Here is a 21,847-nt window from a genome sequence, read left to right on the forward strand (position 1 = left end):
TCTGGCAGGAATCGACTGTTTCACTTGTTAGCAGAAAAATGCTACTCTTTGCGAGCTGAACTTCCCCTAAGGAACAACTGTGCTTTGCATCCAGAAAGAGAGCTCCAGTCCTGGATTCTCTGATGCATGTGATTCACTAGCCAGAGCCATAAGAATACTGTCTCCTGATGCCTTCTGTCTGACAGGAATCGACTGTTTCACTTGTTAGCAAAGCAAAGTAGCACTTTGCTCGTTGAGCTTCCCCTAAGGAACAACAGTGCTTTGCACCGTGAAAGCAAGCTCCACTCCTGGAGTTTTAGATGCATATGATTTACTTTCCAAAACCATAAGAAATATGTGCCCTGCTGTCTCCTGTCTGTCAGAAATCAAGAGTTTCACGTGTTAGAAGAGCAAAGGTGCTCTTTGCGATACGAGCTTCCCCTAAGGAACAAGGTTGTTTTTCACCGAGAAAGAAAGCTCCAGACCTGCATTCTCGTATGCATATGATTCACTTATCAAAGCCATAGGAAATGTGTGTCCTTATGCCTTCTGTCTTGCAAGAATCAGCTGTTTCTCCTGTTAGCAACGAAAAGTTGGACTTTGCGAGATGAACATCCCTTAAGGAACGAGGTTGTTTTTCACCGAGAAAGAAAGATCCGGTTCTGCATTCTCAGAGGCATATTATTGACTTACCAAAGACATAAGAAATGTGTGTCCTTATGCCTTCTGTCTTGCAAGAATCAGCTGTTTCTCCGGTTAGCAACGAAAAGTTGCACTTTGCGAGATGAGCTTCGCTTAAGGTACAAAGTTGTTTTTCATCCAGAAAGAAAGATCCAGTCCTGGATTCTCAGATGCATATTATTCACTTACCAAAGCCATAAGAAATGTGAGTCCTTTTGCCTTCTGTCTTGCAAGAATCAGCTGTTTCTGTGGTTAGCAACGAAAAGTTGCACTTTGCGAGATGAGCTTCCCCTAAGGAACAAGGTTGTTTTTCGCGGAGAAAGAAAGATCCGGTCCTGGATTCTCAGATGCATATGAGACTCTTTCTAAAGCCATAAGAAATATGTGTCCTGATACATTCTTTCTGGCAGGAATCGACTGTTTCACTTTTTAGCAGAAATTGCCTCTCTTTGCGAGCTGAACTTCCCCTAAGGAACAACTGTGCTTTGCATCCAGAAAGAGAGCTCCAGTCCTGGATTCTCTGATGCATGTGATTCAGTAGCCAGAGCCATAAGAATACTGTCTCCTGATGCCTTCTGTCTGACAGGAATCGACTGTTTCACTTCTTAGCAAAGCAAAGAAGCACTTTGCTCGTTGAGCTTCCCCTAAGGAACAACAGTGCTTTGCACCGTGAAAGCAAGCTCCACTCCTGGAGTTTTAGATGCATATGATTTACTTTCCAAAACCATAAGAAATATGTGCCCTGATGTCTCCTGTCTGTCAGAAATCAAGAGTTTCACGTGTTAGAAGAGCAAAGGTGCTCTTTGCGATACGAGCTTCCCCTAAGGAACAAGGTTGTTTTTCACCGAGAAAGAAAGCTCCAGACCTGCATTCTCGTATGAATATGATTCACTTATCAAAGCCATAAGAAATGTGTGTCCTTATGCCTTCTGTCTTGCAAGAATCAGCTGTTTCTCTTGTTAGCAACGAAAAGTTGCACTTTGCGAGATGAGCTTCCCCTAAGGAACAAGGTTGTTTTTCGCCGAGAAAGAAAGATCCGGTCCCGTATTCTCAGATGCGTATGAGACTCTTTCTAAAGCCATAAGAAATATGTGTCCTGATACATTCTTTCTGGCAAGAATCGACTGTTTCACTTGTTAGCAGAAAAATGCTACTCTTTGCGAGCTGAATTTCCCCTAAGGAACAACTGTGCTTTGCATCCAGAAAGAGAGCTCCAGTCCTGGATTCTCTGATGCATGTGATTCACTAGCCAGAGCCATAAGAATACTGTCTCCTGATGCCTTCTCTCTGACAGGAATCGACTGTTTCACTTGTTAGCAAAGCAAAGTAGCACTTTGCTCGTTGAGCTTCCCCTAAGGAACAACAGTGCTTTGCACCGTGAAAGCAAGCTCCACTCCTGGAGTTTTAGATGCATATGATTTACTTTCCAAAACCATAAGAAATATGTGCCCTGATGTCTCCTGTCTGTCAGAAATCAAGAGTTTCAGGTGTTAGAAGAGCAAAGGTGCTCTTTGCGATACGAGCTTCCCCTAAGGAACAAGGTTGTTTTTCACCGAGAAAGAAAGCTCCAGACCTGCATTCTCGAATGCATATGATTCACTTATCAAAGCCATAGGAAATGTGTGTCCTTATGCCTTCTGTCTTGCAAGAATCAGCTGTTTCTCCTGTTAGCAACGAAAAGTTGGACTTTGCGAGATGAACATCCCTTAAGGAACGAGGTTGTTTTTCGCCGAGAAAGAAAGATCCGGTCCTGGATTCTCAGATGCATATTATTCACTTACCAAAGCCATAAGAAATGTGTGTCCTTATGCCTTCTGTCTTGCAAGAATCAGCTGTTTCTCTTGTTAGCAACGAAAAGTTGCACTTTGCGAGATGAGCTTCCCCTAAGGAACAAGGTTGTTTTTCACCGAGAAAGAAAGCTCCAGACCTCCATTCTCGAATGCATATGATTCACTTATCAAAGCCATAAGAAATGTGTGTCCTTATGCCTTCTGTCTTGCAAGAATCAGCTGTTTCTCCTGTTAGCAACGAAAATTTTCACTTTGCGAGATGAGCTTCCCCTAAGGAACAAGGCTGTTTTTCACCGAGAAAGAAAGATCCAGTCCTGGATACTCAGATGCATATTATTCACTTATCAAAGCCATAAGAAATGTGTGTCCTTATGCCTTCTGTCTTGCAAGAATCAGCTGTTTCTCTTGTTAGCAACGAAAAGTTGCACTTTGCGAGATGAGCTTCCCCTAAGGAACAAGGTTGTTTTTCATCCAGAAAGAAAGATCCAGTCCTGGATTCTCAGATGCATATTATTCACTTACCAAAGCCATAAGAATTATGTGTCCTTATGCCTTCTGTCTTGCAAGAATCAGCTGTTTCTCCTGTTAGCAACGAAAAGTTGCACTTTGCGAGATGAGCTTCCCCTGAGGAACAAGGTTGTTTTTCGCCGAGAAAGAAAGATCCAGGCCTGGATTCTCAAATGCATATGAGACTCTTTCTAAAGCCATAAGAAATATGTGTCCTGATACATTCTTTCTGGCAAGAATCGACTGTTTCACTTTTTAGCAGAAATTGCCTCTCTTTGCGAGCTGAACTTCCCCTAAGGAACAACTGTGCTTTGCATCCAGAAAGAGAGTTCCAGTCCTGGATTCTCTGATGCATGTGATTCACTAGCCAGAGCCATAAGAATACTGTCTCCTGATGCCTTCTGTCTGACAGGAATCGACTGTTTCACTTGTTAGCAAAGCAAAGTAGCACTTTGCTCGTTGAGCTTCCCCTAAGGAACAACAGTGCTTTGCACCGTGAAAGCAAGCTCCACTCCTGGAGTTTTAGATGCATATGATTTACTTTCCAAAACCATAAGAAATATGTGCCCTGATGTCTCCTGTCTGTCAGAAATCAAGAGTTTCAGGTGTTAGAAGAGCAAAGGTGCTCTTTGCGATACGAGCTTCCCCTAAGGAACAAGGTTGTTTTTCACCGAGAAAGAAAGCTCCAGACCTGCATTCTCGAATGCATATGATTCACTTATCAAAGCCATAGGAAATGTGTGTCCTTATGCCTTCTGTCTTGCAAGAATCAGCTGTTTCTCCTGTTAGCAACGAAAAGTTGGACTTTGCGAGATGAACATCCCTTAAGGAACGAGGTTGTTTTTCGCCGAGAAAGAAAGATCCGGTCCTGGATTCTCAGATGCATATTATTCACTTACCAAAGCCATAAGAAATGTGTGTCCTTATGCCTTCTGTCTTGCAAGAATCAGCTGTTTCTCTTGTTAGCAACGAAAAGTTGCACTTTGCGAGATGAGCTTCCCCTAAGGAACAAGGTTGTTTTTCGCCGAGAAAGAAAGCTCCAGACCTGCATTCTCGAATGCATATGATTCACTTGTCAAAGCCATAAGAAATGTGTGTCCTTATGCCTTCTGTCTTGCAAGAATCAGCTGTTACTCCTATTAGTAACGAAAATTTTCACTTTGCGAGATGAGATTCCCCTAAGGAACAAGGCTGTTTTTCACCGAGAAAGAAAGATCCAGTCCTGCATTCTCAGATGCATATTATTCACTTATCAAAGCCATAAGAAATGTGTGTCCTTATGCCTTCTGTCTTGCAAGAATCAGCTGTTTCTCCTATTAGTAACGAAAATTTTCACTTTGCGTGATGAGCTTCCCCTAAGGAACAAGGTTGTTTTTCATCCAGAAAGAAAGATCCAGACCTGCATTCTCGTATGCATATGATTCACTTATCAAAGCCATAAGAAATGTGTGTCCTTATGCCTTCTGTCTTGCAAGAATCAGCTGTTTCTCCTGTTAGCAACGAAAAGTTGCACTTTGCGAGATGAGCTTCCCCTAAGGAACAAGGTTGTTTTTCGCCGAGAAAGAAAGATCCAGTCCTGGATTCTCAGATGCATATTATTCACTTATCAAAGCCATAAGAAATGTGTGTCCTTATGCCTTCTGTCTTGCAAGAATCAGCTGTTTCTCCTGTTAGCAACGAAAAGTTGCACTTTGCGAGATGAGCTTCACCTAAGGAACAAGGTTGTTTTCCGCCGAGAAAGAAAGATCCGGTCCTGGATTCTCAGATGCGTATGAGACTCTTTCTAAAGCCATAAGAAATATGTGTCCTGATACATTCTTTCTGGCAAGAATCGACTGTTTCACTTGTTAGCAGAAAAATGCTACTCTTTGCGAGCTGAATTTCCCCTAAGGAACAACTGTGCTTTGCATCCAGAAAGAGAGCTCCAGTCCTGGATTCTCTGATGCATGTGATTCAGTAGCCAGAGCCATACGAATACTGTCTCCTGATGCCTTCTGTCTGACAGGAATCGACTGTTTCACTTGTTAGCAAAGCAAAGTAGCACTTTCCTCGTTGAGCTTCCCCTAAGGAACAAGGTTGTTTTTCGCCGAGAAAGAAAGATCCAGGCCTGGATTCTCAAATGCATATGAGACTCTTTCTAAAGCCATAAGAAATATGTGTCCTGATACATTCTTTCTGGCAGGAATCGACTGTTTCACTTGTTAGCAGAAAAATGCTACTCTTTGCGAGCTGAACTTCCCCTAAGGAACAACTGTGCTTTGCATCCAGAAAGAGAGCTCCAGTCCTGGATTCTCTGATGCATGTGATTCACTAGCCAGAGCCATAAGAATACTGTCTCCTGATGCCTTCTGTCTGACAGGAATCGACTGTTTCACTTGTTAGCAAAGCAAAGTAGCACTTTGCTCGTTGAGCTTCCCCTAAGGAACAACAGTGCTTTGCACCGTGAAAGCAAGCTCCACTCCTGGAGTTTTAGATGCATATGATTTACTTTCGAAAACCATAAGAAATATGTGCCCTGATGTCTCCTGTCTGTCAGAAATCAAGAGTTTCACGTGTTAGAAGAGCAAAGGTGCTCTTTGCGATACGAGCTTCCCCTAAGGAACAAGGTTGATTTCACCGAGAAAGAAAGCTCCAGACCTGCATTCTCGTATGCATATGATTCACTTATCAAAGCCATAGGAAATGTGTGTCCTTATGCCTTCTGTCTTGCAAGAATCAGCTGTTTCTCCTGTTAGCAACGAAAAGTTGCACTTTGCGAGATGAACATCCCTTAAGGAACAAAGCTGTTTTTCCCCGAGAAAGAAAGATCCGGTCCTGGATTCTCAGAGGCATATTATTCACTTACCAAAGACATAAGAAATGTGTGTCCTTATGCCTTCTGTCTTGCAAGAATCAGCTGTTTCTGTGGTTAGCAACGAAAAGTTGCACTTTGCGAGATGAGCTTCGCTTAAGGTACAAGTTTGTTTTTCATCCAGAAAGAAAGATCCAGTCCTGGATTCTCAGATGCATATTATTCACTTACCAAAGCCATAAGAAATGTGAGTCCTTTTGCCTTCTGTCTTGCAAGAATCAGCTGTTTCTGTGGTTAGCAACGAAAAGTTGCACTTTGCGAGATGAGCTTCCCCTAAGGAACAAGGTTGTTTTTCGCCGAGAAAGAAAGATCCGGTCCTGGATTCTCAGATGCATATGAGACTCTTTCTAAAGCCATAAGAAATATGTGTCCTGATACATTCTTTCTGGCAGGAATCGACTGTTTCACTTTTTAGCAGAAATTGCCTCTCTTTGCGAGCTGAATTTCCCCTAAGGAACAACTGTGCTTTGCATCCAGAAAGAGAGCTCCAGTCCTGGATTCTCTGATGCATGTGATTCACTAGCCAGAGCCATAAGAATACTGTCTCCTGATGCCTTCTCTCTGACAGGAATCGACTGTTTCACTTCTTAGCAAAGCAAAGTAGCACTTTGCTCGTTGAGCTTCCCCTAAGGAACAACAGTGCTTTGCACCGTGAAAGCAAGCTCCACTCCTGGAGTTTTAGATGCATATGATTTACTTTCCAAAACCATAAGAAATATGTGCCCTGATGTCTCCTGTCTGTCAGAAATCAAGAGTTTCAAGTGTTAGAAGAGCAAAGGTGCTCTTTGCGATACGAGCTTCCCCTAAGGAACAAGGTTGTTTTTCACCGAGAAAGAAAGCTCCAGACCTGCATTCTCGTATGCATATGATTCACTTATCAAAGCCATAGGAAATGTGTGTCCTTATGCCTTCTGTCTTGCAAGAATCAGCTGTTTCTCTTGTTAGCAACGAAAAGTTGCACTTTGCGAGATGAGCTTCCCCTAAGGAACAAGGTTGTTTTTCGCTGAGAAAGAAAGATCCGGTCCCGTATTCTCAGATGCGTATGAGACTCTTTCTAAAGCCATAAGAAATATGTGTCCTGATACATTCTTTCTGGCAAGAATCGACTGTTTCACTTGTTAGCAGAAAAATGCTACTCTTTGCGAGCTGAATTTCCCCTAAGGAACAACTGTGCTTTGCATCCAGAAAGAGAGCTCCAGTCCTGGATTCTCTGATGCATGTGATTCACTAGCCAGAGCCATAAGAATACTGTCTCCTGATGCCTTCTCTCTGACAGGAATCGACTGTTTCACTTGTTAGCAAAGCAAAGTAGCACTTTGCTCGTTGAGCTTCCCCTAAGGAAGCACCGTGAAAGCAAGCTCCACTCCTGGAGTTTTAGATGCATATGATTTACTTTCCAAAACCATAAGAAATATGTGCCCTGATGTCTCCTGTCTGTCAGAAATCAAGAGTTTCAGGTGTTAGAAGAGCAAAGGTGCTCTTTGCGATACGAGCTTCCCCTAAGGAACAAGGTTGTTTTTCACCGAGAAAGAAAGCTCCAGACCTGCATTCTCGTATGCATATGATTCACTTATCAAAGCCATAGGAAATGTGTGTCCTTATGCCTTCTGTCTTGCAAGAATCAGCTGTTTCTCCTGTTAGCAACGAAAAGTTGCACTTTGCGAGATGAACATCCCTTAAGGAACAAAGCTGTTTTTCACCGAGAAAGAAAGATCCGGTCCTGGATTCTCAGATGCATATTATTCACTTACCAAAACCATAAGAAATGTGTGTCATTATGCCTTCTGTCTTGCAAGAATCAGCTGTTTCTCCTGTTAGCAACGAAAAGTTGCACTTTGCGAGATGAGCTTCGCTTAAGGAACAAGGTTGTTTTTCGTGCAGAAAGAAAGATCCAGTCCTGGATTCTCAGATGCATATTATTCACTTATCAAAGCCATAAGAAATGTGTGTCCTTTTGCCTTCTGTCTTGCAAGATTCAGCTGTTTCTGTGGTTAGCAACGAAAAGTTGCACTTTGCGAGATGAGCTTCCCCTAAGGAACAAGGTTGTTTTTCGCCGAGAAAGAAAGATCCGGTCCTGGATTCTCAGATGCATATGAGACTCTTTCTAAAGCCATAAGAAATATGTGTCCTGATACATTCTTTCTGGCAGGAATCGACTGTTTCACTTTTTAGCAGAAACTGCCTCTCTTTGCGAGCTGAACTTCCCCTAAGGAACAACTGTGCTTTGCATCCAGAAAGAGAGCTCCAGTCCTGGATTCTCTGATGCATGTGATTCAGTAGCCAGAGCCATAAGAATACTGTCTCCTGATGCCTTCTGTCTGACAGGAATCGACTGTTTCACTTGTTAGCAAAGCAAAGTAGCACTTTGCTCATTGAGCTTCCCCTAAGGAACAACAGTGCTTTGCACCGTGAAAGCAAGCTCCACTCCTGGAGTTTTAGATGCATATGATTTACTTTCGAAAACCATAAGAAATATGTGCCCTGATGTCTCCTGTCTGTCAGAAATCAAGAGTTTCACGTGTTAGAAGAGCAAAGGTGCTCTTTGCGATACGAGCTTCCCCTAAGGAACAAGGTTGATTTCACCGAGAAAGAAAGCTCCAGACCTGCATTCTCGTATGCATATGATTCACTTATCAAAGCCATAGGAAATGTGTGTCCTTATGCCTTCTGTCTTGCAAGAATCAGCTGTTTCTCCTGTTAGCAACGAAAAGTTGCACTTTGCGAGATGAACATCCCTTAAGGAACAAAGCTGTTTTTCCCCGAGAAAGAAAGATCCGGTCCTGGATTCTCAGAGGCATATTATTCACTTACCAAAGACATAAGAAATGTGTGTCCTTATGCCTTCTGTCTTGCAAGAATCAGCTGTTTCTGTGGTTAGCAACGAAAAGTTGCACTTTGCGAGATGAGCTTCGCTTAAGGTACAAGTTTGTTTTTCATCCAGAAAGAAAGATCCAGTCCTGGATTCTCAGATGCATATTATTCACTTACCAAAGCCATAAGAAATGTGAGTCCTTTTGCCTTCTGTCTTGCAAGAATCAGCTGTTTCTGTGGTTAGCAACGAAAAGTTGCACTTTGCGAGATGAGCTTCCCCTAAGGAACAAGGTTGTTTTTCGCCGAGAAAGAAAGATCCGGTCCTGGATTCTCAGATGCATATGAGACTCTTTCTAAAGCCATAAGAAATATGTGTCCTGATACATTCTTTCTGGCAGGAATCGACTGTTTCACTTTTTAGCAGAAATTGCCTCTCTTTGCGAGCTGAATTTCCCCTAAGGAACAACTGTGCTTTGCATCCAGAAAGAGAGCTCCAGTCCTGGATTCTCTGATGCATGTGATTCACTAGCCAGAGCCATAAGAATACTGTCTCCTGATGCCTTCTCTCTGACAGGAATCGACTGTTTCACTTCTTAGCAAAGCAAAGTAGCACTTTGCTCGTTGAGCTTCCCCTAAGGAACAACAGTGCTTTGCACCGTGAAAGCAAGCTCCACTCCTGGAGTTTTAGATGCATATGATTTACTTTCCAAAACCATAAGAAATATGTGCCCTGATGTCTCCTGTCTGTCAGAAATCAAGAGTTTCAAGTGTTAGAAGAGCAAAGGTGCTCTTTGCGATACGAGCTTCCCCTAAGGAACAAGGTTGTTTTTCACCGAGAAAGAAAGCTCCAGACCTGCATTCTCGTATGCATATGATTCACTTATCAAAGCCATAGGAAATGTGTGTCCTTATGCCTTCTGTCTTGCAAGAATCAGCTGTTTCTCTTGTTAGCAACGAAAAGTTGCACTTTGCGAGATGAGCTTCCCCTAAGGAACAAGGTTGTTTTTCGCCGAGAAAGAAAGATCCGGTCCCGTATTCTCAGATGCGTATGAGACTCTTTCTAAAGCCATAAGAAATATGTGTCCTGATACATTCTTTCTGGCAAGAATCGACTGTTTCACTTGTTAGCAGAAAAATGCTACTCTTTGCGAGCTGAATTTCCCCTAAGGAACAACTGTGCTTTGCATCCAGAAAGAGAGCTCCAGTCCTGGATTCTCTGATGCATGTGATTCACTAGCCAGAGCCATAAGAATACTGTCTCCTGATGCCTTCTCTCTGACAGGAATCGACTGTTTCACTTGTTAGCAAAGCAAAGTAGCACTTTGCTCGTTGAGCTTCCCCTAAGGAAGCACCGTGAAAGCAAGCTCCACTCCTGGAGTTTTAGATGCATATGATTTACTTTCCAAAACCATAAGAAATATGTGCCCTGATGTCTCCTGTCTGTCAGAAATCAAGAGTTTCAGGTGTTAGAAGAGCAAAGGTGCTCTTTGCGATACGAGCTTCCCCTAAGGAACAAGGTTGTTTTTCACCGAGAAAGAAAGCTCCAGACCTGCATTCTCGTATGCATATGATTCACTTATCAAAGCCATAGGAAATGTGTGTCCTTATGCCTTCTGTCTTGCAAGAATCAGCTGTTTCTCCTGTTAGCAACGAAAAGTTGCACTTTGCGAGATGAACATCCCTTAAGGAACAAAGCTGTTTTTCACCGAGAAAGAAAGATCCGGTCCTGGATTCTCAGATGCATATTATTCACTTACCAAAACCATAAGAAATGTGTGTCATTATGCCTTCTGTCTTGCAAGAATCAGCTGTTTCTCCTGTTAGCAACGAAAAGTTGCACTTTGCGAGATGAGCTTCGCTTAAGGAACAAGGTTGTTTTTCGTGCAGAAAGAAAGATCCAGTCCTGGATTCTCAGATGCATATTATTCACTTATCAAAGCCATAAGAAATGTGTGTCCTTTTGCCTTCTGTCTTGCAAGATTCAGCTGTTTCTGTGGTTAGCAACGAAAAGTTGCACTTTGCGAGATGAGCTTCCCCTAAGGAACAAGGTTGTTTTTCGCCGAGAAAGAAAGATCCGGTCCTGGATTCTCAGATGCATATGAGACTCTTTCTAAAGCCATAAGAAATATGTGTCCTGATACATTCTTTCTGGCAGGAATCGACTGTTTCACTTTTTAGCAGAAACTGCCTCTCTTTGCGAGCTGAACTTCCCCTAAGGAACAACTGTGCTTTGCATCCAGAAAGAGAGCTCCAGTCCTGGATTCTCTGATGCATGTGATTCAGTAGCCAGAGCCATAAGAATACTGTCCCCTGATGCCTTCTGTCTGACAGGAATCGACTGTTTCACTTGTTAGCAAAGCAAAGTAGCACTTTGCTCGTTGAGCTTCCCCTAAGGAACAAAAGTGCTTTGCACCGTGAAAGCAAGCTCCACTCCTGGAGTTTTAGATGCATATGATTTACTTTCCAAAACCATAAGAAATATGTGCCCTGATGTCTCCTGTCTGTCAGAAATCAAGAGTTTCAGGTGTTAGAAGAGCAAAGGTGCTCTTTGCGATACGAGCTTCCCCTAAGGAACAAGGTTGTTTTTCACCGAGAAAGAAAGCTCCAGACCTGCATTCTCGAATGCATATGATTCACTTATCAAAGCCATAGGAAATGTGTGTCCTTATGCCTTCTGTCTTGCAAGAATCAGCTGTTTCTCCTGTTAGCAACGAAAAGTTGGACTTTGCGAGATGAACATCCCTTAAGGAACGAGGTTGTTTTTCGCCGAGAAAGAAAGATCCGGTCCTGGATTCTCAGATGCATATTATTCACTTATCAAAGCCATAAGAAATGTGTGTCCTTATGCCTTCTGTCTTGCAAGAATCAGCTGTTACTCCTATTAGTAACGAAAATTTTCACTTTGCGAGATGAGCTTCCCCTAAGGAACAAGGCTGTTTTTCACCGAGAAAGAAAGATCCAGACCTGCATTCTCAGATGCATATTATTCACTTATCAAAGCCATAAGAAATATGTGTCCTTATGCCTTCTGTCTTGCAAGAATCAGCTGTTTCTCTTGTTAGCAACGAAAAGTTGCACTTTGCGTGATGAGCTTCCCCTAAGGAACAAGGTTGTTTTTCATCCAGAAAGAAAGATCCAGACCTGCATTCTCGTATGCATATGATTCACTTATCAAAGCCATAAGAAATGTGTGTCCTTATGCCTTCTGTCTTGCAAGAATCAGCTGTTTCTCCTGTTAGCAACGAAAAGTTGCACTTTGCGAGATGAACATCCCTTAAGGAACAAAGCTGTTTTTCACCGAGAAAGAAAGATCCGGTCCTGGATTCTCAGAGGTATATTATTCACTTACCAAAGACATAAGAAATGTGTGTCCTTATGCCTTCTGTCTTGCAAGAATCAGCTGTTTCTCCTGTTAGCAACGAAAAGTTGCACTTTGCGAGATGAGCTTCGCTTAAGGTACAAGGTTGTTTTTCATCCAGAAAGAAAGATCCAGTCCTGGATTCTCAGATGCATATTATTCACTTACCAAAGCCATAAGAAATGTGAGTCCTTTTGCCTTCTGTCTTGCAAGAATCAGCTGTTTCTGTGGTTAGCAACGAAAAGTTGCACTTTGCGAGATGAGCTTCCCCTAAGGAACAAGGTTGTTTTTCGCCGAGAAAGAAAGATCCGGTCCTGGATTCTCAGATGCATATGAGACTCTTTCTAAAGCCATAAGAAATATGTGTCCTGATACATTCTTTCTGGCAGGAATCGACTGTTTCACTTTTTAGCAGAAATTTCCTCTCTTTGCGAGATGAACTTCCCCTAAGGAACAACTGTGCTTTGCATCCAGAAAGAGAGCTCCAGTCCTGGATTCTCTGATGCATGTGATTCACTAGCCAGAGCCATAAGAATACTGTCTCCTGATGCCTTCTGTCTGACAGGAATCGACTGTTTCACTTGTTAGCAAAGCAAAGTAGCACTTTGCTCGTTGAGCTTCCCCTAAGGAACAACAGTGCTTTGCACCGTGAAAGCAAGCTCCACTCCTGGAGTTTTAGATGCATATGATTTACTTTCCAAAACCATAAGAAATATGTGCCCTGATGTCTCCTGTCTGTCAGAAATCAAGAGTTTCAGGTGTTAGAAGAGCAAAGGTGCTCTTTGCGATACGAGCTTCCCCTAAGGAACAAGGTTGTTTTTCACCGAGAAAGAAAGCTCCAGACCTGCATTCTCGTATGCATATGATTCACTTATCAAAGCCATAGGAAATGTGTGTCCTTATGCCTTCTGTCTTGCAAGAATCAGCTGTTTCTCCTGTTAGCAACGAAAAGTTGGACTTTGCGAGATGAACATCCCTTAAGGAACGAGGTTGTTTTTCGCCGAGAAAGATAGATCCGGTCCTGGATTCTCAGATGCATATTATTCACTTATCAAAGCCATAAGAAATGTGTGTCCTTATGCCTTCTGTCTTGCAAGAATCAGCTGTTTCTCCTATTAGTAACGAAAATTTTCACTTTGCGAGATGAGCTTCCCCTAAGGAACAAGGCTGTTTTTCACCGAGAAAGAAAGATCCAGTCCTGGATTCTCAGATGCATATTATTCACTTATCAAAGCCATAAGAAATGTGTGTCCTTATGCCTTCTGTCTTGCAAGAATCAGCTGTTTCTCCTGTTAGCAACGAAAAGTTGCACTTTGCGAGATGAGCTTCCCCTAAGGAACAAGGTTGTTTTTCGCCGAGAAAGAAAGATCCAGGCCTGGATTCTCAAATGCATATGAGACTCTTTCTAAAGCCATAAGAAATATGTGTCCTGATACATTCTTTCTGGCAGGAATCGACTGTTTCACTTGTTAGCAGAAAAATGCTACTCTTTGCGAGCTGAACTTCCCCTAAGGAACAACTGTGCTTTGCATCCAGAAAGAGAGCTCCAGTCCTGGATTCTCTGATGCATGTGATTCACTAGCCAGAGCCATAAGAATACTGTCTCCTGATGCCTTCTGTCTGACAGGAATCGACTGTTTCACTTGTTAGCAAAGCAAAGTAGCACTTTGCTCGTTGAGCTTCCCCTAAGGAACAACAGTGCTTTGCACCGTGAAAGCAAGCTCCACTCCTGGAGTTTTAGATGTATATGATTTACTTTCCAAAACCATAAGAAATATGTGCCCTGCTGTCTCCTGTCTGTCAGAAATCAAGAGTTTCACGTGTTAGAAGAGCAAAGGTGCTCTTTGCGATACGAGCTTCCCCTAAGGAACAAGGTTGTTTTTCACCGAGAAAGAAAGCTCCAGACCTGCATTCTCGTATGCATATGATTCACTTATCAAAGCCATAGGAAATGTGTGTCCTTATGCCTTCTGTCTTGCAAGAATCAGCTGTTTCTCTTGTTAGCAACGAAAAGTTGCACTTTGCGAGATGAGCTTCCCCTAAGGAACAAGGATGTTTTTCACCGAGAAAGAAAGCTCCAGACCTGCGTTCTCGTATGCATATGATTCACTTATCAAAGCCATAAGAAATGTGTGTCCTTATGCCTTCTGTCTTGCAAGAATCAGCTGTTTCTCCTGTTAGCAACGAAAAGTTGCACTTTGCGAGATGAGCTTCCCCTAAGGAACAAGGTTGTTTTTCACCGAGAAAGAAAGATCCAGTCCTGGATTCTCAGATGCATATTATTCACTTATCAAAGCCATAAGAAATGTGTGTCCTTATGCCTTCTGTCTTGCAAGAATCAGCTGTTTCTCCTGTTAGCAACGAAAAGTTGCACTTTGCGAGATGAGCTTCCCCTAAGGAACAAGGTTGTTTTTCGCCGAGAAAGAAAGATCCGGTCCTGGATTCTCAGATGCGTATGAGACTCTTTCTAAAGCCATAAGAAATATGTGTCCTGATACATTCTTTCTGGCAAGAATCGACTGTTTCACTTGTTAGCAGAAAAATGCTACTCTTTGCGAGCTGAACTTCCCCTAAGGAACAACTGTGCTTTGCATCCAGAAAGAGAGCTCCAGTCCTGGATTCTCTGATGCATGTGATTCAGTAGCCAGAGCCATAAGAATACTGTCTCCTGATGCCTTCTGTCTGACAGGAATCGACTGTTTCACTTGTTAGCAAAGCAAAGTAGCACTTTGCTCGTTGAGCTTCCCCTAAGGAACAACAGTGCTTTGCACCGTGAAAGCAAGCTCCACTCCTGGAGTTTTAGATGCATATGATTTACTTTCCAAAACCATAAGAAATATGTGCCCTGCTGTCTCCTGTCTGTCAGAAATCAAGAGTTTCACGTGCTAGAAGAGCAAAGGTGCTCTTTGCGATACGAGCTTCCCCTAAGGAACAAGGTTGTTTTTCACCGAGAAAGAAAGCTCCAGACCTGCATTCTCGTATGCATATGATTCACTTATCAAAGCCATAAGAAATGTGTGTCCTTATGCCTTCTGTCTTGCAAGAATCAGCTGTTTCTCTTGTTAGCAACGAAAAGTTGCACTTTGCGAGATGAGCTTCCCCTAAGGAACAAGGTTGTTTTTCATCCAGAAACAAAGATCCAGTCCTGGATTCTCAGATGCATATTATTCACTTACCAAAGCCATAAGAATTATGTGTCCTTATGCCTTCTGTCTTGCAAGAATCAGCTGTTTCTCCTGTTAGCAACGAAAAGTTGCACTTTGCGAGATGAACATCCCTTAAGGAACAAAGCTGTTTTTCACCGAGAAAGAAAGATCCGGTCCTGGATTCTCAGAGGCATATTATTCACTTACCAAAGACATAAGAAATGTGTGTCCTTATGCCTTCTGTCTTGCAAGAATCAGCTGTTTCTCCTGTTAGCAACGAAAAGTTGCACTTTGCGAGATGAGCTTCGCTTAAGGTACAAGGTTGTTTTTCATCCAGAAAGAAAGATCCAGTCCTGGATTCTCAGATGCATAATATTCACTTACCAAAGCCATAAGAAATGTGAGTCCTTTTGCCTTCTGTCTTGCAAGAATCAGCTGTTTCTCCTGTTAGCAACGAAAAGTTGCACTTTGCGAGATGAGCTTCCCCTAAGGAACAAGGTTGTTTTTCGCCGAGAAAGAAAGATCCGGTTCTGGACTCTCAGATGCATATGAGACTCTTTCTAAAGCCATAAGAAATATGTGTCCTGATACATTCTTTCTGGCAGGAATCGACTGTTTCACTTTTTAGCAGAAATTGCCTCTCTTTGCGAGCTGAACTTCCCCTAAGGAACAACTGTGCTTTGCATCCAGAAAGAGAGCTCCAGTCCTGGATTCTCTGATGCATGTGATTCACTAGCCAGAGCCATAAGAATACTGTCTCCTGATGCCTTCTGTCTGACAGGAATCGACTGTTTCACTTCTTAGCAAAGCAAAGTAGCACTTTGCTCGTTGAGCTTCCCCTAAGGAACAACAGTGCTTTGCACCGTGAAAGCAAGCTCCACTCCTGGAGTTTTAGATGCATATGATTTACTTTCCAAAACCATAAGAAATATGTGCCCTGATGTCTCCTGTCTGTCAGAAATCAAGAGTTTCACGTGTTAGAAGAGCAAAGGTGCTCTTTGCGATACGAGCTTCCCCTAAGGAACAAGGTTGTTTTTCACCGAGAAAGAAAGCTCCAGACCTGCATTCTCGAATGCATATGATTCACTTATCAAAGCCATAGGAAATGTGTGTCCTTATGCCTTCTGTCTTGCAAGAATCAGCTGTTTCTCCTGTTAGCAACGAAAAGTTGGACTTTGCGAGATGAACATCCCTTAAGGAACGAGGTTGTTTTTCGCCGAGAAAGAAAGATCCGGTCCTGGATTCTCAGATGCATATTATTCACTTATCAAAGCCATAAGAAATGTGTGTCCTTATGCCTTCTGTCTTGCAAGAATCAGCTGTTTCTCCTATTAGTAACGAAAATTTTCACTTTGCGAGATGAGCTTCCCCTAAGGAACAAGGCTGTTTTTCACCGAGAAAGAAAGATCCAGTCCTGCATTCTCAGATGCATATTATTCACTTATCAAAGCCATAAGAAATGTGTGTCCTTATGCCTTCTGTCTTGCAAGAATCAGCTGTTTCTCTTGTTAGCAACGAAAAGTTGCACTTTGCATGATGAGCTTCCCCTAAGGAACAAGGTTGTTTTTCATCCAGAAAGAAAGATCCAGACCTGCATTCTCGTATGCATATTATTCACTTACCAAAGCCATAAGAATTATGTGTCCTTATGCCTTCTGTCTTGCAAGAATCAGCTGTTTCTCCTGTTAGCAACGAAAAGTTGCACTTTGTGAGATGAGCTTCCCCTAAGGAACAAGGTTGTTTTTCGCCGAGAAAGAAAGATCCAGTCCTGGATTCTCAGATGCATATTATTCACTTATCAAAGCCATAAGAAATGTGTGTCCTTATGCCTTCTGTCTTGCAAGAATCAGCTGTTTCTCCTGTTAGCAACGAAAAGTTGCACTTTGCGAGATGAGCTTCCCCTGAGGAACAAGGTTGTTTTTCGCCGAGAAAGAAAGATCCAGGCCTGGATTCTCAAATGCATATGAGACTCTTTCTAAAGCCATAAGAAATATGTGTCCTGATACATTCTTTCTGGCAGGAATCGACTGTTTCACTTGTTAGCAGAAAAATGCTACTCTGCGAGCTGAACTTCCCGTAAGGAACAACTGTGCTTTGCATCCAGAAAGAGAGCTCCAGTCCTGGATTCTCTGATGCATGTGATTCAGTAGCCAGAGCCATAAGAATACTGTCTCCTGATGCCTTCTGTCTGACAGGAATCGACTGTTTCACTTGTTAGCAAAGCAAAGTAGCACTTTGCTCGTTGAGCTTCCCCTAAGGAACAACAGTGCTTTGCACCGTGAAAGCAAGCTCCACTCCTGGAGTTTCAGATGCATATGATTTACTTTCCAAAACCATAAGAAATATGTGCCCTGATGTCTCCTGTCTGTCAGAAATCAAGAGTTTCACGTGTTAGAAGAGCAAAGGTGCTCTTTGCGATACGAGCTTCCCCTAAGGAACAAGGTTGTTTTTCACCGAGAAAGAAAGCTCCAGACCTGCATTCTCGTATGCATATGATTCACTTATCAAAGCTATAGGAAATGTGTGTCCTTATGCCTTCTGTCTTGCAAGAATCAGCTGTTTCTCTTGTTAGCAACGAAAAGTTGCACTTTGCGAGATGAGCTTCCCTAAGGAACAAGGATGTTTTTCACCGAGAAAGAAAGCTCCAGACCAGCATTCTCGTATGCATATTATTCACTTACCAAAGCCATAAGAATTATGTGTCCTTATGCCTTCTGTCTTGCAAGAATCAGCTGTTTCTCCTGTTAGCAACGAAAAGTTGCACTTTGCGAGATGAGCTTCCCCTGAGGAACAAGGTTGTTTTTCACCGAGAAAGAAAGATCCAGGCCTGGATTCTCAAATGCATATGAGACTCTAAAGCCATAAGAAATATGTGTCCTGATACATTCTTTCTGGCAGGAATCGACTGTTTCACTTGTTAGCAGAAAAATGCTACTCTTTGCGAGCTGAACTTCCCCTAAGGAACAACTGTGCTTTGCATCCAGAAAGAGAGTTCCAGTCCTAGATTCTCTGATGCATGTGATTCACTAGCCAGAGCCATAAGAATACTGTCTCCTGATGCCTTCTGTCTGACAGGAATCAACTGTTTCACTTCTTAGCAAAGCAAAGTAGCACTTTGCTCGTTGAGCTTCCCCTAAGGAACAACAGTGCTTTGCACCGTGAAAGCAAGCTCCACTCCTGGAGTTTTAGATGCATATGATTTACTTTCCAAAACCATAAGAAATATGTGCCCTGATGTCTCCTGTCTGTCAGAAATCAAGAGTTTCACGTGTTAGAAGAGCAAAGGTGCTCTTTGCGATACGAGCTTCCCCTAAGGAACAAGGTTGTTTTTCACCGAGAAAGAAAGCTCCAGACCTGCATTCTCGAATGCATATGATTCACTTATCAAAGCCATAGGAAATGTGTGTCCTTATGCCTTCTGTCTTGCAAGAATCAGCTGTTTCTCCTGTTAGCAACGAAAAGCTGGACTTTGCGAGATGAACATCCCTTACGGAACGAGGTTGTTTTTCGCCGAGAAAGAAAGATCCGGTCCTGGATTCTCAGATGCATATTATTCACTTACCAAAGCCATAAGAAATGTGTGTCCTTATGCCTTCTGTCTTGCAAGAATCAGCTGTTTCTCTTGTTAGCAACGAAAAGTTGCACTTTGCGAGATGAGCTTCCCCTAAGGAACAAGGTTGTTTTTCGCCGAGAAAGAAAGCTCCAGACCTGCATTCTCGAATGCATATGATTCACTTATCAAAGCCATAAGAAATGTGTGTCCTTATGCCTTCTGTCTTGCAAGAATCAGCTGTTTCTCCTATTAGTAACGAAAATTTTCACTTTGCGTGATGAGCTTCCCCTAAGGAACAAGGTTGTTTTTCATCCAGAAAAAAAGATCCAGACCTGCATTCTCGTATGCATATGATTCACTTATCAAAGCCATAAGAAATGTGTGTCCTTATGCCTTCTGTCTTGCAAGAATCAGCTGTTTCTCCTGTTAGCAACGAAAAGTTGCACTTTGCGAGATGAGCTTCCCCTAAGGAACAAGGTTGTTTTTCGCCGAGAAAGAAAGATCCAGTCCTGGATTCTCAGATGCATATTATTCACTTATCAAAGCCATAAGAAATGTGTGTCCTTTTGCCTTCTGTCTTGCAAGAATCAGCTGTTTCTCCTGTTAGCAACGAAAAGTTGCACTTTGCGAGATGAGCTTCACCTAAGGAACAAGGTTGTTTTCCGCCGAGAAAGAAAGATCCGGTCCTGGATTCTCAGATGCGTATGAGACTCTTTCTAAAGCCATAAGAAATATGTGTCCTGATACATTCTTTCTGGCAAGAATCGACTGTTTCACTTGTTAGCAGAAAAATGCTACTCTTTGCGAGCTGAATTTCCCCTAAGGAACAACTGTGCTTTGCATCCAGAAAGAGAGCTCCAGTCCTGGATTCTCTGATGCATGTGATTCAGTAGCCAGAGCCATACGAATACTGTCTCCTGATGCCTTCTGTCTGACAGGAATCGACTGTTTCACTTGTTAGCAAAGCAAAGTAGCACTTTGCTCGTTGAGCTTCCCCTAAGGAACAAGGTTGTTTTTCGCCGAGAAAGAAAGATCCAGGCCTGGATTCTCAAATGCATATGAGACTCTTTCTAAAGCCATAAGAAATATGTGTCCTGATACATTCTTTCTGGCAGGAATCGACTGTTTCACTTGTTAGCAGAAAAATGCTACTCTTTGCGAGCTGAACTTCCCCTAAGGAACAACTGTGCTTTGCATCCAGAAAGAGAGCTCCAGTCCTGGATTCTCTGATGCATGTGATTCACTAGCCAGAGCCATAAGAATACTGTCTCCTGATGCCTTCTCTCTGACAGGAATCGACTGTTTCACTTGTTAGCAAAGCAAAGTAGCACTTTGCTCGTTGAGCTTCCCCTAAGGAACAACAGTGCTTTGCACCGTGAAAGCAAGCTCCACTCCTGGAGTTTTAGATGCATATGATTTACTTTCCAAAACCATAAGAAATATGTGCCCTGCTGTCTCCTGTCTGTCAGAAATCAAGAGTTTCACGTGTTAGAAGAGCAAAGGTGCTCTTTGCGATACGAGCTTCCCCTAAGGAACAAGGTTGTTTTTCACCGAGAAAGAAAGCTCCAGACCTGCATTCTCGTATGCATATGATTCACTTATCAAAGCCATAGGAAATGTGTGTCCTTATGCCTTCTGTCTTGCAAGAATCAGCTGTTTCTCCTGTTAGCAACGAAAAGTTGGACTTTGCGAGATGAACATCCCTTAAGGAACGAGGTTGTTTTTCACCGAGAAAGAAAGATCCGGTTCTGCATTCTCAGAGGCATATTATTGACTTACCAAAGACATAAGAAATGTGTGTCCTTATGCCTTCTGTCTTGCAAGAATCAGCTGTTTCTCCGGTTAGCAACGAAAAGTTGCACTTTGCGAGATGAGCTTCGCTTAAGGTACAAAGTTGTTTTTCATCCAGAAAGAAAGATCCAGTCCTGGATTCTCAGATGCATATTATTCACTTACCAAAGCCATAAGAAATGTGAGTCCTTTTGCCTTCTGTCTTGCAAGAATCAGCTGTTTCTGTGGTTAGCAACGAAAAGTTGCACTTTGCGAGATGAGCTTCCCCTAAGGAACAAGGTTGTTTTTCGCGGAGAAAGAAAGATCCGGTCCTGGATTCTCAGATGCATATGAGACTCTTTCTAAAGCCATAAGAAATATGTGTCCTGATACATTCTTTCTGGCAGGAATCGACTGTTTCACTTTTTAGCAGAAATTGCCTCTCTTTGCGAGCTGAACTTCCCCTAAGGAACAACTGTGCTTTGCATCCAGAAAGAGAGCTCCAGTCCTGGATTCTCTGATGCATGTGATTCAGTAGCCAGAGCCATAAGAATACTGTCTCCTGATGCCTTCTGTCTGACAGGAATCGACTGTTTCACTTCTTAGCAAAGCAAAGAAGCACTTTGCTCGTTGAGCTTCCCCTAAGGAACAACAGTGCTTTGCACCGTGAAAGCAAGCTCCACTCCTGGAGTTTTAGATGCATATGATTTACTTTCCAAAACCATAAGAAATATGTGCCCTGATGTCTCCTGTCTGTCAGAAATCAAGAGTTTCACGTGTTAGAAGAGCAAAGGTGCTCTTTGCGATACGAGCTTCCCCTAAGGAACAAGGTTGTTTTTCACCGAGAAAGAAAGCTCCAGACCTGCATTCTCGTATGAATATGATTCACTTATCAAAGCCATAAGAAATGTGTGTCCTTATGCCTTCTGTCTTGCAAGAATCAGCTGTTTCTCTTGTTAGCAACGAAAAGTTGCACTTTGCGAGATGAGCTTCCCCTAAGGAACAAGGTTGTTTTTCGCCGAGAAAGAAAGATCCGGTCCCGTATTCTCAGATGCGTATGAGACTCTTTCTAAAGCCATAAGAAATATGTGTCCTGATACATTCTTTCTGGCAAGAATCGACTGTTTCACTTGTTAGCAGAAAAATGCTACTCTTTGCGAGCTGAATTTCCCCTAAGGAACAACTGTGCTTTGCATCCAGAAAGAGAGCTCCAGTCCTGGATTCTCTGATGCATGTGATTCAGTAGCCAGAGCCATAAGAATACTGTCTCCTGATGCCTTCTGTCTGACAGGAATCGACTGTTTCACTTGTTAGCAAAGCAAAGTAGCACTTTGCTCGTTGAGCTTCCCCTAAGGAACAACAGTGCTTTGCACCGTGAAAGCAAGCTCCACTCCTGGAGTT

Source organism: Pithys albifrons, chromosome 4, assembly GCF_047495875.1.
Source record: "Pithys albifrons albifrons isolate INPA30051 chromosome 4, PitAlb_v1, whole genome shotgun sequence".
Lineage (NCBI taxonomy): Eukaryota > Metazoa > Chordata > Aves > Passeriformes > Thamnophilidae > Pithys > Pithys albifrons.